General features: G+C 37.1%; 1 non-coding gene across 1 annotated transcript; it reads left to right on the top strand.

Annotated features, from left to right (window-relative positions):
- Positions 1-10,337: 10,337 nt before the first annotated feature.
- Positions 10,338-10,409, top strand: TRNAC-ACA (transfer RNA cysteine (anticodon ACA)). Its single transcript has one exon. It is a non-coding gene; the product is annotated as a tRNA-Cys (tRNA).
- Positions 10,410-17,446: the final 7,037 nt, after the last annotated feature.

Genomic DNA, 17,446 nt, shown 5'->3' with positions numbered 1-17,446 from the left:
ACAGTATCCATTGGTCAAATTCAACACACTCTGTTTTAAAAATGCTTTTTCATCCTACCCACATTAAAGTCATCCATTGCTATACATGCACAGCCTAATACAGCACTTTCTACATACAGACAACCCCTGGTGTTCAATGTTTTGATTTTACAATACAAAGATTTATTCAGTGTTTGAATGCTGATCTTTTCCTGGGTGGAAAATATTCGGTACAATTCTCTCTTGTGATGCAAGGCAGCTTCAAGCCACAGCTCCCAGTCAGCCATAAGATCACAAGGGAATACAAACAACTCATACAACCACTATATACACCCATATGGCCATTCTGTTTTTCACTTTCCGTACAGTATCCAATGAATTAAACAAGATATTCAATACTTTATTATAAAATAGGCCTTTTGATAGATGATTTTGTCCAACTGTAGGCTAATATAATTATTCTGAGAATATTTAAGGTAAGCTGCATTAAGCTATGGTGTTTACTAGGCTGGATGTATTAAATGCACTTTCTACTTAATAATATTTTCAACTTACAATGGGCTTACCAGGATGTCATCCGCTTATAATTTGAGGATGATCTGTATTACCAACTTAAATTTTCTGACCAAGTGGAAAGCAAATACATGGTTCACTGGGTCACCTAGAAAGTCATTTAGAGAATTCTATATTTCTCTTACAGAAGTTAAATTTTAGAAGGATATATATTGGAGAAGGCAATGGCACCCCACTCCAGTACTCTTGCCTGGAAAATCCCATGGATGGAGGAGCCTAGTAGGCTGCAGTCCATGGGATTGCTAAGAGTCAGACACGACTGAGCGACTTCACTTTCACTTTTCACTTTCATGCATTGGAGAAGGAAATGGCAACCCACTCCAGTGTTCTTGCCTGGAGAATCCCAGGGACGGGGGAGCCTAGTGGGCTGCCGTCTATGGGGTCACACAGAGTCAGACATGACTGAAGTGACTTAGCGGTAGCATATATATATATATATACACACACACACACACACACACACACACACACACACACACAATGAATGGGTTGCCTTGAAAATGAACCAAGATCATTCTGTTTTTTATGAGATTGCACCCAAGTACTACTGCATTTTGGACTCTTCTGTTGACTATGAGGGCTGCTCCATTTCTTCTAAGGGATTCTTGCCCAGAGTAGTAGATATCATCTGAATTAAGTCATTTGAATTAAGTTCACCCATTCCTATTCAGCTATGACACACCTAGACAGCATATTAAAAAGCAGAGACATTAATTTGCCAACAAAGGTGTGTACAGTCAAAGCTTAAAAGGATTTCAGTCCTGAATATTCATTGAAAGGGCTGATGCTGAAGCTGAAACTCTGATCCTTTGGCCACCTGATGCAAAGAACTGACTCATTGGAAAAGACCCTGATGCTGGGAAAGGCTGAAAGCAGGAGGAGAAGGGGATGACAGAGAATGAGATGGTTGTATGGCATCACCGAGTCGATGGACAAGAGTTTGACCAAGCTTCGGGAGTTGGTGATGGACAGGGAATCCTGGCATTTTGCAGTCCATGGAGTCGCAAAGAGTCGGACACAACTAAGTGACTGAACTGAACTGAACTGATTCTCATTCATTTTAGTTTACTGATTCCTAAAATATTGATGTTCACTCTTGGCATCTCTTGCTTGACCACATCCAATTTACTTTGATTCATGCACCCAATGTTCCAGGTTCATATGCAATATTGTTCTTTACAGCATCAAACTTACTTTCACCACCAGATACATATGCAACTGGACACTGTTTCCACTTTGGCCCAGCCTCTTCATTCTTTCTGGAGCTATTTCTTCGCTTTTTCCCAGTAGTATATTGGACACCTACCAACCTGGGGGGCTCATCTTTCAGTGTCTTATCTTTTTGCCTTTTCATACGGGGGTTCTCAAGGCAAGAATACTGAAGTGGTTTGCCATTCCCTCCTCCAGTGGACCATGTTTTGTCAGAACTCTCTCCACCATGACTTGTCCAACTTGTGTGGCCCTGCATGGCATGGCTCATAGCTTCATTGAGTTACACAAGGCTCTTATCCACGTGATCATTTTGGTTAGTTTTCTGTGATTGTGATTTTTGTTATGAAGACTCTAGGATTGTGGTTTTTTCTGCTTCTGCTTGTCTTCTGATGGATGGGGATAAGAGGCTTCTGCAAGCTTCCTGATGGGAGAGGCTGGTTGTGGGGGAAACTGGGTCTTGCTCTGGTGGACAGGGTCAGTAAATCTTTAATCCAATTTTCTGCTGATGAGAGGGGTTGTGCTCCCTTCCTATTAGTTGTTTGGCCTAAGGTGGCCCAGTCCTGGAGTCTACAGGCTCTATGGTAGTGCTAAAGGTGACCTCCCAAGGGACTTATGCTATCATGTGTCACCCAGGACTGCTGCCAGTGCCCCTGTCCCCATGGCAGACCAATGTCAACCCATGCTTCACAGAAGACCCTCAAACACTCATAGGCAGGTATGACCCAGTCTCCTGCAGAGTCACTGCTCCTTTCACACAAGGTTTTGTTTGTGCCTTCCAAATGTCTGTTTCCCCCAGTCCTGTAGAAGTTCTGTAATCAAATCCCACTGACATTCAAAAGTTAGATTACCTGAGGATTCCTAGTCCCTTTGCCAGATACCCAGGTTGGGAAGTCAGATGTGGGTCCTAGAATCTTTGCAACAGTGCAAGAACTTCTTTGGTATAATTGCTCTCCAGTTTGTGGGTCACCCACCTGGTAGCTCTATGGTAGGATTACAGGCTCTTATTTTAGGGCTAATGACTGAAGTTGATGAATCACAAGCTGGAATCAAGATTGATGGGAGAAATATCAACAACCTAAGATATGCAGAAGGTACCACCCTAGTGGCAGAAAGCTAAGCAGAAATAAAGACCCTCTTGATGATGGTGAAAGAGGAGAGTGAAAAAGCTGGCTTAAAACTCATCATTCAAAAACCTAAGATCAAGGCATCTGGTCCCATCACTTCATGGCAAATAGATGGGGAAACAATGGAAACAGTGGCAAATTTTATTTTCTTGGGCTCCAAAATCACTTCAGAAGGTAACTGAAGCCAAGAAATTAAAAGATGCTTGCTCTTTGGAAGAAAGGTTTTGACAAGCCTAGACAGCATATTAAAAAGCAGAGATACCACTTTGCCAACAAAGGTACATATGTTCAAAGCTACCATTTTTTCAGTAGTCATATACAGATGTGAGAGTGGGACCATAAAGAATGCTGAGCATCAAAGAATTGATGCTTTTGAACTGTGGTGTTGGAGAAGACTCTTGAGAGTCCCTAGGACAGCAAGGAGATCCAACCAGTCCATCCTAAAGGAAATCAGTCCTGAATATTCATTGGAAGGACTGATGCTGAAGCTGAAGCCCTAGTATTTTGGCTACCTGATGTGAAGAGGCAACTCATTGGAAAAGACCCTGATGCTAGGAAAGATTGAGGGCAAGAGGAGAAGGGGGCAGCAGAGGATGAGATGGTTGAACGACATCATCGACTCAAAGGACATGAGTTTGAGCAAACTCAGGAAGATAGTGAAGGACAGAGGAACTTTTTGTGCTGTCCTCTGTGGTGTCCCAAAGAGTTGGACACAGCTTAGTGATTGAACAACAACAATAATAAACATAAATCTATATGCAACTGCCATGTATAATAATAGTATTTATTAATCAATGCACAATGCTCCTGAAAAACTTCTGCATTTGGCTTTTAATCTTTTCTTTCCTTTTTTTTCTTAAATCTTAATATCTGAGTTTCTATATTGAATATCATAAAAAAAATTGAAGAGAATTTGGACTACTTCTTTTTTCATTTGTAATTTTATTTGCATTTTGATAGGTTTATCTTAGGACAAATAATTTAAATGTTTCATATAACAAATATATAAATACATAGCAGTAGAAATTAATAACACATTTTAAAATTCTATACTTAATATATTCTCTTTTAAGACTGCTTCCAAATTTATTCTATGAGGCCAGCATTACCTTGATACCAAAATCAGACAAAAACATAAGTAGGAAAATTAGAGGTCATTATTCATTGACCTAGATGCAAAACTCCTCAGCAACATATTAGCAAAATGAATTCAACAATACATTAAAAATATCACAGACCACGGTCAACTGGGATGGATCCAGGAATGTAAGAATGGATCAGTATCAGCAAATTGATAAATATGAAAACCACATTAACAAAATAAAGAATAAAAATCATATAATCATCTCAATAGATGAAGAAAAAGAAAACTCTTGACAAAATTCAACATCTATTTATGATAAAAACTCCCAACAAAGTGAATATAGAGGGAACATACCTTAATATAAAAAAAAGGTCATATATGACAAACTCACAGCTAACAACATACTCAATGGTGAAAAGCTGAAAGCATTTCTGGTAAGGTCAGGAACTAGACCAAGATAACCTATATTGCCTCTTGTATTCAATACATTGCTGAAAGTCCCAGCCATAACAATGAGAAAAGAAAAAGAAATAAAATGCATCCACATTGGAAAAGGATAAATAAAACTGTCACAGTTTGCAGATGGCATGATACTATCTATAGAACACTCTAAAGATGCTACCAAAAAAAAAAAAAAAAATAGAACTAATAAAGAAGTCCAGTAAAGTTCCAGGATGCAAAAGTAGTAAGCAGAAATATTGTATTTCTACACATTAGCAATGGATTAACAGGAAGAGAAATTAAGGAAATAATCTATTTACAATTGTATCTAATATAGTACTAAGCAATAAATTTAAGCAAGGAGGTGAAAGATGCAGACTCTGAAAAATACATAACCTGGTAAAAGAAATTAAAGACACAAATAAATGGAAAGATATAATATGCTTATGGGCTGGAAGAATTAATATTGTTAAAATATCCATACTACCCAAATCAATCTACAGATTCAATGCTATTGCTATCATAATACAAATGGTAGTTTTCACAGACTGAAAATATATAATCCTAAAATTTGTCTGGAACCAGAACCACCAAAGACCCCAAATAGCCAAAGCTATCTTTAGAAATAAGAACAAAGCTGAAGGTATCACATGCCATCATTTAAAAGTATCCTACGATGGGGAGGGAGGAGGGAGGAGGGTTCAGGATGGGGAACACGTGTATGCCTGTGGTGGATTCATTTTGATATATGGCAGAACCAATACAATATTGTAAAGTTTAAAAAAAAAAAAGTATCCTACAAAGCTAGAGTAATCAAAACAATACGGTGCTGGCATGAAACAGACATATTGAACAACAGAACAGAATGGGTGCACACATGTTAAGTCACTTCAGTTGTGTCTGGCTCTGTGCACACCGATGGACTGTAATCCCCCAAGCTCCTCTGTCTGTGGGGATTCTCCAGGCAAGAATACTGGAGTGGGTTTCCATGCCCTCCTCCAGGGGATCTACTTGACCCTGGGATCAAATCCACGTCTCATGTCTCCTGCACTGGCAGGTGGGTTCTTTACCACTAGTGCCACCTGGAAAGCCACAACACAGAAGAGATAATCTCAACAAGAACTCATACTTATATGGGCAATTGATTTATAACAAAAAGTGCAAGAACATATAATAGGGGAAAGGCAGCCTCTTCAGTAAGTGATGTTGAGAAACTGGAAAGCAATGTTAAAAAGAATGAAACTGAGCCACTTTCTTACACCATATACAAAAATAAACTCAAAATGGATTAAAGACTTAAATTTAAGACCCCAAATCAATAAAACTCCTAGAAGAAAACATAGCCAGTATGTGTTCTGGTATAACTTTAAGCAGTATTTTTCTGGTATGTCTCCTCTGGTAACGTACACACAAATAAAAACAAACAAACGGGACTACATCAAACTAAAAAGTTTTGATACTTCAAAATGATTCATCTTGTAGGGGGTTAATATCATATATATATACATATATATATATGTATATATATAAAGAACTTATATAATGCCATAACAAAAATTATTAAAAATGGGAAAAGAACCTGAAGAAAAAAACAAATTTTTCCAAGTGAGATGTAAAGATGGCCAATAGACACACAAAAAGCTACTCAACATCCCTAATCATCAGGGAAACACAAATGAAAACTACAATGATATATCATCTCACACCTGTCAGAATGGCTATCATCAAAAAGAAAGCAAATAAAACAGACATAGGTAATGGTGTAGAGAAAAGGGAACCTTCATATACTGTGGTGAAAATGTAAATTTGTACAGTTACCACAGAAACATTATTGGACATTCCTCAAATAATTAGAAACAGAACTGTCATATGATTTAACAACTCCATTTCCCAGTATTTAAGTGAAGAAAACGATCATTCTAATTTGAAAAGATAAATGCACTCAGAAGTAGATTCATACACACAGAGAAATTGTTGGATGTCAGAAAGGAGTTGCATAAGAGGTTGGGTGAAATAGCTAAATGGGATTAAGAAGTATGAACTTCCAGTTGTAAAATAAATCAATCACAAAGATATATTGTATAGTATAAGGAATATGTGTGTGCTTAGTCACTCAGTCGTGTCCGACTCTTTGCGACCCCATGGACTGTAGCCTGCCAGGTTCCTCTGTCCATGGGGATTCTCTAGGCAAGAATGCTGGAGTGGGTTCCCATGCCTTCCTCCAGGGGATCTTCTTGACCCAGGGATTGAACCCAGGTCTCCCACAGGGCAGGCAGGTTATCATCTGAGCCACCATGGAAGCCCAGTATAAGGAATATGGTCAATAATAATGCAACAACTTTGTACAGGAACAGATGTTTACTAGACTTATCAGGGTGATCGTTTTGTAATGTATTTAAATGTTGAATCACTAAGCTGAATACTTGAAGTTAACATAATATTGTACATAAGCTATATTTCAATTAAACAACTAAAATGAAAAATTAAACAATTCTTGCTGAATTAATAAATGAACATTTAATTATATAATCTAAATAAAAATATAAGTCAAGGGGTTAACAATGGAATTAATATAGCTTTTAGCTAGTTACTTTTATAGTCACAAAATTTAGTATCAGCACTGCATTACAGTTGCAGCAGGAAATCAATGAAATGGATATACAAATCAATATACACCCAAAGAAAACAATCTGACCCAAAATAAATTGTGTCTCACGATGTGGAGGCAAATTTTGTTTTGCCATAGTATAGTAGCACTTCTGGGTGCAAATCTGGATCTCAAGATGCTTGCAATAATCAAATATATGTATATACTTGGGTATGTTAAATGCATTTACAATACCCATATATCCTTGGCCATCATTTAGGTGTAGAAATAGTAAAAGATATAAAGATGCTGATCTAAATTAGTACAGGAAATAACAGTACATTCCTCCTACATTCAAAAGAAATGTATCACACATTCATCTTTCACATGTCCCTTCCTTTCAAATCTGAGTACTAAATATTTTTTTCAAATGTCATTTGTCACCATTAAGAATCAATTTGGTTTAACTTTTTATTGCTTTTATGGAAAGAGTCTCAAATATGGTAAGTAATGGAAAGAAATAGTCAGTGCCAAAGGGTTAGTTATTCTGAATGGATTTTATTGTAATAGCATCCACAAATGTATATATCTAGCTTTAAAACTAATAACTGAAGCACATCATTTAAAATGTTTCAGTTCTGAGACAGCAATGAAAAAAAAAGAATTCAAATTACTCCAAGTAAAAGTAATTTTTCTTGAAGTTAGGTATATATTAGCAAAACAACTCTAGGCAAGTCTAAATGGGAAAAATACTCAAATAGGGAAAAGGCAACTGAATTTTTTTCTGAATTTATCAGGATACACTTTTTGTGTTTGATAGTGTTAAAAGGACAGTAACGGTCAGTTAACTACCAAATTGAACTGACAGCATTTCCATTTGGACACAAGTGATAAACTATAATTACTTGCTCTTAACTTCCCTACTCTTAGTTAATACTGCTTTACAGTGGGTGGCAGGGTAGAGGAAAATTATATTACTATATAAACATCTTGGGCTTCTCTGGTACTGCAGATGGTAAAGAATCTGCCTTCAGTGGGGGAGATCTGGGTTCGATCCCTGGGCTGGGAAGACCCCTTGGAGGAGGGAACGGCTACCCTCTCCACTATTCTTGCCTGGAGAATTCCATGGACAGAGGAGAGCACTGATTCAAAACTTACTCTACCTGGAATGGAGTCTAGGCACCTTTTTGATGGCAGCTTTCTTTGATTATCTACCTTTTTTTTTTTGAGGCTCTTTGTGATTGAATTTTGTATTGTATTTTTGTTTAACCTTTCACTTCTCCCAAGGATTTGGGTCATGTTTGAGATGGTCACAGAAGCCTTTTCTGTCCATAAATGATGCTAGTTCTGTTACTTTCACACCCAGCAGTGGAATCTGCTGTGTAACTGGCTAGACCAATACACTGTAGTTATATTTATCAGATTCATTTAGCCTTTGTTTTCCATGTTCTGTGGGTTATATTTTTCTCAGACTATATATTAGACTGAATAAAAGCCTTATATGACTTAAAATTCCCTATACATTTCTGAACACTTTGCACCATAGAGTAGAGGATGCTTTGGGTGAGGTCAACACTTGAATCAAGTTAATTTCCAATTCTTTTGTAAATTGGACCAGGGGATCTTTTTATTATCAAAAGAAGGAAAAAATCTGTATTAATGAATTTGATATTTTGTTCTCTCGTATTTAGTTTGAATATTAAAAACATGTGTTTTCCCCAAGACTGTGACTTCTTCAATGCAAACAATTTTTTTCATAGTTTGTGCCTCCCCTAAAATTTAGTATTAAACTTCACACATAGTAGAGAATTAATAAAACAGTTAATGAATTTCCGTAATGTTGCTGCTGCTAAGTCGCTTCAGTTGTGTCCAACTCTGTGTGACCCCATAGACGGCAGCCCATTAGGCTCCACCGTCCCTGGGATTCTCCAGGCAGGAACACTGGAGTGGATTGCCATTTCCTTCTCCAATGCATGAAAGTGAAAAGTGAAAGGGAATTGACTCAGTCGTGTCTAACTCTTAGTGACCCCATGGACTGCAGCCTACCAGGCTCCTCTGTCCATGGATTTTCCAGGCAAGAGTACTGGAATGGGGTGCCATTGCCTTCTCCATCTGTAATGTTACTCTAATATAAACAAATCTAGCACCTCTGGTAAAACAAGTCTATTTTTTAATTTCCTACAACTTACAGTTTAAAAGTTAGAGTTCTTCAGATCAATTCATTAATATCTTGCACTGATATTTGAAACAGAGGATGGAGAATTCAAGATAAGCAATAATTTTCCTAAGTATGCCACATACATTTTTGTTGATTATGGTATACTCTATCTTTACCTTGTTACTGTGGATATTAGTGATAGCATATCCATTAGATATAATACATGCAAACACTAGATTTTTGATCTACTTAGTCAGTAAGTTGAAATACAGTAGTGTTGTTTTCTATTCCTCATTTATATCACAAATTACCTGAAGTGTGATCTGTACATAGACATATGAATTTTCAAGTTTCCATAAGATGCAACTGGATTCTCAAATAGTGCAAACAATTTTTAAAAACCAGTTTAGAATGTAACATATTACTCACAAGGTACAATCAATTAGGAATAGTAGACAACCAAAGTAAGATATGGGCTTCCCTGATGGCTCAGAGGTTAAAAGAATCTGCCTGTAATGTGAGAGACCCCGGTTCAATCCCTGGGTCAGGAAGATCCCCTGGAGAAGAGAATGGCTACCCACTCCAGTATTCTTGCCTGGAGAATTCCATGGACAGAGGAGCCTGGTGGGTTAGAATCCAAAGGGTCACAAAGATTGGACATAACTGAGTGACTAACAAAAACAACAAAAAAGTAAGCTGTAAATACTTCACATTTTAACTGAATGATATAAACCTCGGGCACTAGCTAGTGCGTGACAAACTCTAACATGATTTTGAATAACTAGAAATATAAATGGGAAAATAGGGATGGCTGAATCAAGGTGTTGAATGTTAATGTTCTCCATTCAATAAACTTAACTGCTTCTTTACCACTTTATGAAATAAATATATTTTCTGACTATCATAAAGGTTTACTTCTTATCTACAGAATAAATTTATAATAGTTACTAGTATTTTTGCTAATATTATAATTAATAATTAAGACATTAAAGTAATGTTAAAACTTGATACAATCCCTTGAAGCTAATGTTAAAAGCATGAGTAGTCTTTGAATAATGTTACCCAGTAATGTTGAGTTTTCTAAATTAACATTTATTTTAAAAAATATTCCTGTAAAATAACTCCATTTTAAACACCTAAAAACAACTATTTTTCTTAAACTATTCACTATCTAGGATTTCCCTGGTAGCTCAGATGGTAAAGCTTCTGCCTACAATGCAGGAGACCCAGGTTCAATCCCTGGGTTGGGAAGATCCTCTGGAGAAGGAAATGGCAACCCACACCAGTACTCTTGCCTGGAAAATCCCATGGATGGAGGAGCGTGATAGGCTACAGCCCATGGAGTTGCAAAGAGTCGGACACGACTGAGCAACTTCATATTCATTATCTATTTCTATAATTTACTGTACTAGGCATGATACCATTCACAAGAGCAGGAATGACTATGCTATTGCAGAATTTGAAATTAAAGCTGGAAATACCAATGTTCAGTTCAGTTCAGTTGCTCAGTTATGTCCAACTCTTTGTGATCCCATGAAACACAGCACACCAGGCCTCCCTGTATATCACCAACTCCCGGAGTTCACCCAAACTCATGTCCATTAAGTTGGTGAAGCCATCCAACCACCTCATTCTCTGTCGTCCCCTTCTCCTCCTGCCCTCAATCTTTCCCAGCATCAAGGTCTTTTCAAATGAGTCAGCTCTTTGCATCAGGTGGCCAAAGTATTGGAGTTTCAGCTTCAACATCAGTCCTTCCAATGAACACCCAATGATCTCCTTTAGGATGGACTGGTTGGATCTCCTTGCAGTCCAAGGGACTCTCAAGAGTCTTCTCCAACACCACAGTTCAAAAGCATCAATTCTTCGGCACTCAGCTTTCTTTACAGTCCAGCTCTCACATCCATACATGACTACTGGAAAAACCATAGCCTTGACTAGATGGACCTTTGTTGACAAAGTAATATCTATGCGTTTTAATATGCTGTCTAGGTTGGTCATAACTTTCTTTCCAAGGAGTAAGTGTCTTTTAATTTCATGGCTGCAATCACCATCTGCAGTGATTTTGGAGCCCCCAAAAATAAAGTCAGCCACTGTTTCCCCATCTATTTGCCATGAAGTGATGGGACTGGATCCTGTGATCTTAGTTCTCTGAATGCTGAGCTTTAAGCCAACGTTTTGAGTAAACAAACTAAAAATCAACAAAACCCAGAATTGGCATTGAATGAAAGTAGTGTCTTTAAGTATCCCACTGATATCCTTTTGCACCTTTCTTACAATTCTTATTATTCATTTCATACTATTAAAACTTTTACTACATTTTAAACTTCTAGAAGTTAAAACTTACATTTGATGTACTTAGCATGAGGTATCAATCAAAGCAATCATATAGCAGCAGGCTCAGCAAATATTTTTCTGATAAGTGAATGATTTTTAAATTAAAAAAGTCACACTTCCGGTGGGAAACAAATGATGGAAGTGTCAGGAATATAACATTTCTTTTCTTACAAAGATATGTGGGGATTTTATTTCCTTTTGGAAGGTTTGAAGGGGAAACTTAATTCCAAATTTATTGGGTCCAAATTAAAAAAAAAATGAGTGTTTGGATGAGTACATCTGATGTGTGCTGAGGATGAAGAGTAGAAGGTAAGCATGGTGATTAGAAAAAAGAAATTAATAACTATTATTACATCATAGACAATGGCAAGGAGAAAAAAGAAAGTCTTCTTAAGTGAATAGTGCAAAGAAATAGAGAAAAACAATAGAATGGGAAAGACTACAGAGATCTCTTCAATAAAATTGGAGATACCAAGAAAACATTTCATGCAAAGATGGGCACAATAAATGACAGAAATGACAAGAACCTAAGAGAAGCTGAAGTGATTAACAAGAGATGGCAAGAATACATAGAACTATACAACAAAGGTCGTAATGACCAGGAAAATCAGGATGGTGTGGTCACTCACCTACAGCCAAACATCCTGGAATATGAAGACAAGTGGGCTTTAGGAGGCATTACTACAAAGCTAGTGGAGGTGATGGAATTCCAGCTGAGCTATTTCAAATCCTGAAAGATGATGCAGTTAGAGTGCTGCATTCAATATGTGAGCACACTTGGAAAACTCAGTAGTGGCCACAGGACAGGAAAAGGTCAGTTTTCATTCTAATCCCAAAGAAAGGCAATGTCAAAGAAAACTAAACTGTCAGACAATTGAGCTCTTTTCACATGCTAACAAGGTAATGCTTAAAATCCTTCAAGCTAGGCTTCAACAATATGTTAAACAAGAACTTCCAGATGTACAAGTAGGATTTAGAAAAGGCAAAGGAACCAGAGACCAAATTCCCAACACCCACTGGACCATAGAAAAAGCAAAGGGATTCCAGAAAAGCATCTACTTATGTTTCATTGACTATGCTAAAGCCTTTGACTGTGTGGATCACAACAAACTGTGGAAAATTCTTAAAGAGATGGCAATACCAGACCACCTTAGTCTCCTGCTGCTGCTGCTATTGCTGCTAAGTTGCTTCAGTTGTGTCCATCTCTGTGCGACCCCATAGATGGCAGCCCACCAGGTTCCCCCATCCCTGGGATTCTCCAGGCAAGAACACTGGAGTGGGTTGCCATTTCCTACTCCAATGCATGAAAGTGAAAAGTGAAAGTGAGGTTGCTCAGTCATGTCCTACTCTTAGCGACCCCATGGACTGCAGCCTACCAGGCTCCTCCATCCATGGGATTCCCCAGGCAAGAGTACTGGAGTGAGGTGCCATTGCCTTCTCCGTTAGTTTCTTGAGAATCCTGTATGCAGGTCAAGAAGCAACAGTTTGAACTGGTCATGGAACAATGGACTGGTTCAAAATTGGGAAAGGAGTACCTCAAGGCTGTACATTTTCACCCTGTTTATTTAACTTATATGCAGAGTGCATCATGAGAAATGCAGGGCTGGAGGAATCATAAGCTGGAATCAAGATTTCTGGGAGAAATATCAACAACTTCAGATATGCAGATAATACCATCCTATTGGCAAAAAGCAAAGAGGAACTAAAAAGCCTCTTGATGAGCATGAAAAAGAGTGAAAAAGCTGGCTTAAAACTCAATATTCAAAAAACTAAAATCTTGGCATCTGGTTGCATGACTTCATGGCAAATAAATGGGGGAAAAGTAAAAACATTGGCAGATTTTATACTCTTAGGCTCCAAAATCTGTGGATAGTGACTGCAGCCATGAAATTAAAAGATGCTTGCTCCTTGGAAGAAAAGCTATGACAAATGTAGATAGCGTAGTAAAAAACAGTACATAACTTTGCCAACAAAGGTCTGTCTAGTCAAAGCTGTTATGTACAGTATGTAGTACTCATGTACAGATGTGAGAGTTGGACCATAAAGAAGGCTGAGTATTAAAGAATTGATGCTTTCAAACTGTGGTGGTAGAAAAGACTGTTGAGACTCACTTGGACTGCAAGGAGATCAAACCAGTCAATCCTAAAAGAAATCAACCCTGACTATTCATTCGAAGGACTGATGCTGAAACTGAAGCTCCAATACTTTGTTTGGTGCAAAGAGCAAACTCATTGGAAAAGACCCTGATTCTGGGAAAGACTGAGGGCAGGAGGAGAAGAGGGGACAGAGGATGAGATGGCTGGATAGCACCACTGACTCAATGGACAAGGAGTTTGAGCAAACTCTGGGAGATAGTGAAGGACAGGGAAGCCTGGTATGCTGTAGTCCATGGTGTCACAAAAGTCAGACACGACTTAGTGACTGAACAACAACAAGACACCCTGATGTAGGGTTGAGCCATATAGTAAGATCTATAAATAGAATAAAAATGTATAAACTGAAAATTAAATCAAGATAAGGATTGAAGATGTCTTTTTTTTTAAAATATAATAATATTCATCATCAAAGGAGGGCTTTGCTGGTGGCTCAGTTGGTAAAGAATCCTCCTGCAATGCAGGAGACCTGGGCTTGATCCCTGGGTCGGGAAGATGCCCGGGAGAAGGAAATGCCACCCACTCCAGTATTCTTGCCTGAAAATCCCATGGATGAAGCAGCCTGCATGGGACCCACCTTCTGCAGGCTGCATGGGTTTGCAAAGAGTAGGACACGACTGAGCACAATGTTCTGTCTTTCTGTCTATTCATCATTAAGGTCCTGCACCAGGGTCTCTTAGGCTCAGTGACTCACAAGAAGGATTCACAAGACAAAGCTGCATTATAGGAAAATAATACAGACTCAAATCAGCATAGGGAAAGACATCTGGGTGAAGCCCAGGAGAGATGAGGCACAAGCTTCCAGGTGTCCTCTCCCAGTGGAGTCACATGATGGACACACTTAATTCTACCAGAAATGGTATGTAACAACTCATGCTAAGTGTTGCCAACCAAAGAAATTCCTCATCTCCAGGGTTTTTAATAGGGTCAATCATGCAGCCATGCAGCACTTGAATGACTGGCCTCACTCAGACTCCAGTCCCTGCAGAGTGAAAATAGGTGTAAATTAAATTGTTAACATAAACTATACAATCAAACTGGTACAGCATGGCCCATGTCCTCAGGAATAAAAAAACAAGCACTCATCACAGATTACATTGTTAGCCAAACTTACCTGGTCAAAGGGTATAGCATGAACCAAAGTTTCAGGCATACAAAAGTCCTCTTTATCAGGGAGAGTATTCCAAGTCTCAGAGTTCATCATCTAAGAGCCAGTTAAGGGCTAGTCATGACAACGAGCATTTTTGGGGAATGTCCCTTATACAATACAGGAAATATTGAAAGGATTACAAGAATTTGAAAAATCTGTTATTTGGAGTTGGTAATGGGTCCCTCTCAGGAAGCATACAAAATAGGCAGAAACTTGGAAAGAATAGTGGGTATAGACTGCCATGTATTCAGCAAACCTATTTTCTATCCCTCTTGGTCACAGAGCTGTACTATACTGTGCACATTCTCATACAGGTTTCTAAGACCGGATAACTAAGACTAGATGATGACATGGTGGTGGTGGTGAGGTGTGTTACTTTCAGTGATGTGAAGTTTATCAATCAAAGGAAAGCTAAGCCTGAGTTCAATGGTTTAGGTTTAAATTGCTTTAACATAAAGGGTCAAACCTGTAATTATTTTAAGAAGCAATCAGTTGAAAATTGCTATACTGTGAATTTCAGTGAAATTTTAGTTTAAATTTCAGTCTTTTACTTTTAGATCTGATAAATTCGCTGCAAACATTGTAAGATGGCAGAGTGATATATTAAAACATTAGAATACATAATAAAAGTAGAAATGACAAAAATCCCAAGTATCACCAAGAATAACACAAATATCTATTAACTTTATTAAACAATGTTATGTTTAAACTAACTTTTAACAATGAGCTCCATAATGTTTTTATTTATGTATGCTTTGTGTTCTGAATGAAAAGTTTGAATTTTTAAAAAAATCAGTTGCGTGATATCATAATTGCAGTATAAGTCTGAGGGAATATAATTAAGACAGTGAAATGTTAAATATTTAAGAAAAAATGAGTTTCACAAAAGGTGGATCAATATTCTACAAACAAAACAATATCCTAGAAAGGATATTATGCAATTCATATAAGATTATCCAGTGAAAGTTTAAAATTCAGTGTAGCTTTTCAGTGAAAATTCAGTGAACTAAAAAGCAGCGCATAAAAATATAAGCAGAAGGAGCATAGCTTTTCAATTTGTTATGAGGTAAAATACCTCATTCAACATATAGCAAGCTTGTGCAATTTTTGTGTCACTATTCTGTGGGTATGAAAGGGGCGTTGTTTTTTTGTTGTTTTTCCTTCTGAAGCAAAACTAAAATGGCTTTTATCTTTGTTCATCTGATTTTAGGTTTACATTGCCCAAGGAAGCTGCATAATATTGATTACTACTGCTTAGGTTCTGTATTTCATGTGAGAACTATCTTTACATAAGAAAGATAGTTTAAGTGGTAAACTATGGCAAGCACTTCATTCATAAGAGAATTTATGTTTTGTTCACTTGTATTTTGTTGGCTCAAAGATACCTTGGTTACTTAGACTCAGAGTATATTTTTCACAAATGAAGATTAAATGACTTCCTTGACTTCCTAATTTTTGGCCAGTTCCCAGTAGGTTATACAATAAATGACTTTCATGTAAAAAAAAAAAACTGAATTTCATAACTTTAATTATTGTATATACATTCAATAAATTTATACTTAACAATGTGTGGTTGTTTATGCATAACTGTGCCGTGAAGAAGCTATCAACTCTTTATAAATTGAAGTATATGGCTTTGCATCAAACCATAAGTGAATCTGCAAGGACAGAAATCATGTAGTCACACTTTCTAACTATATACACTATTATTAAGACATAAACAGTATAAAAACTAGTTTTATTTGTTTATAAACTAAGTTGCTAGACATGGCCAACATAGAAAAATCGAAAGATGCCCTGCCTCCTAAAAATAATTGACAATAAAATGAAATGAAGAGGGAATGTCCCACACAGCTGAAGACAATGTGGCTACTTGTTTTCACATTTAATAACAACTCTTCCAAAAACAAACAAAAAATAACTACACAGAAGCCACCCCTTTTGCAACTCCAAAGTCAGAAAATGATGAAACTTTACAATAACTATAAGTACATAAAAAAAAAGCAACATTAAATCCTTTTTGGTCCTCTCCCAAGCCCTTGCTTCACAGTAGAACTTTGCAGGAGACTTTGACAAAAATTATGGAGGAGTTTCTAAAAATTTTCCTCAAAAAACATGAATATCATTTAAAGGATTATTTTCAGATCTATTTTACTCCAGGTTAGAATATTTTTTTCTGTTTTCTTCCAAAATGACACAAATCAGACAAGGTCTCATTTTAAAGCATAGAGCTAATAAGAAATTAGACTTACATCTTATGGTATTAAGAGTCAAATATGGGTACTTTTCTTTTTAATTAGGCTCCCTCAAACTTTTTTAATTGAAATTAACTCACCCATTCATATACATTTCTAGTTTATTATTCATATAGAAAGTTGGATATAACTATTTATTTGAATTCTTCACTCATCCCAAATGCAAAGTCATTACTTCCTGTCACCAAGAGATACTTTAGGGTTGATGATTTAAATGCTCATTTATGATATGAAATTACACTTTACTTTTACCAGTTTTTTCATCATTTTCCTCTTGTAGACCTAGAATCTGTAGGCACATTCTTCTACAATGCCTGCTACATCCTGAGTTCTGCTGACACAAAGTTCAACATAAATATTTGCTTTAAAATGACAAAGTCTGGCGTTTTTATATAT

This window comes from Bos indicus, chromosome 4 (genome assembly GCF_029378745.1).
Source record: "Bos indicus isolate NIAB-ARS_2022 breed Sahiwal x Tharparkar chromosome 4, NIAB-ARS_B.indTharparkar_mat_pri_1.0, whole genome shotgun sequence".
Classification (NCBI taxonomy): domain Eukaryota; kingdom Metazoa; phylum Chordata; class Mammalia; order Artiodactyla; family Bovidae; genus Bos; species Bos indicus.
Note: the sequence above shows the minus strand (reverse complement) of the source record. Positions and strands in the feature narration are given on the sequence as shown.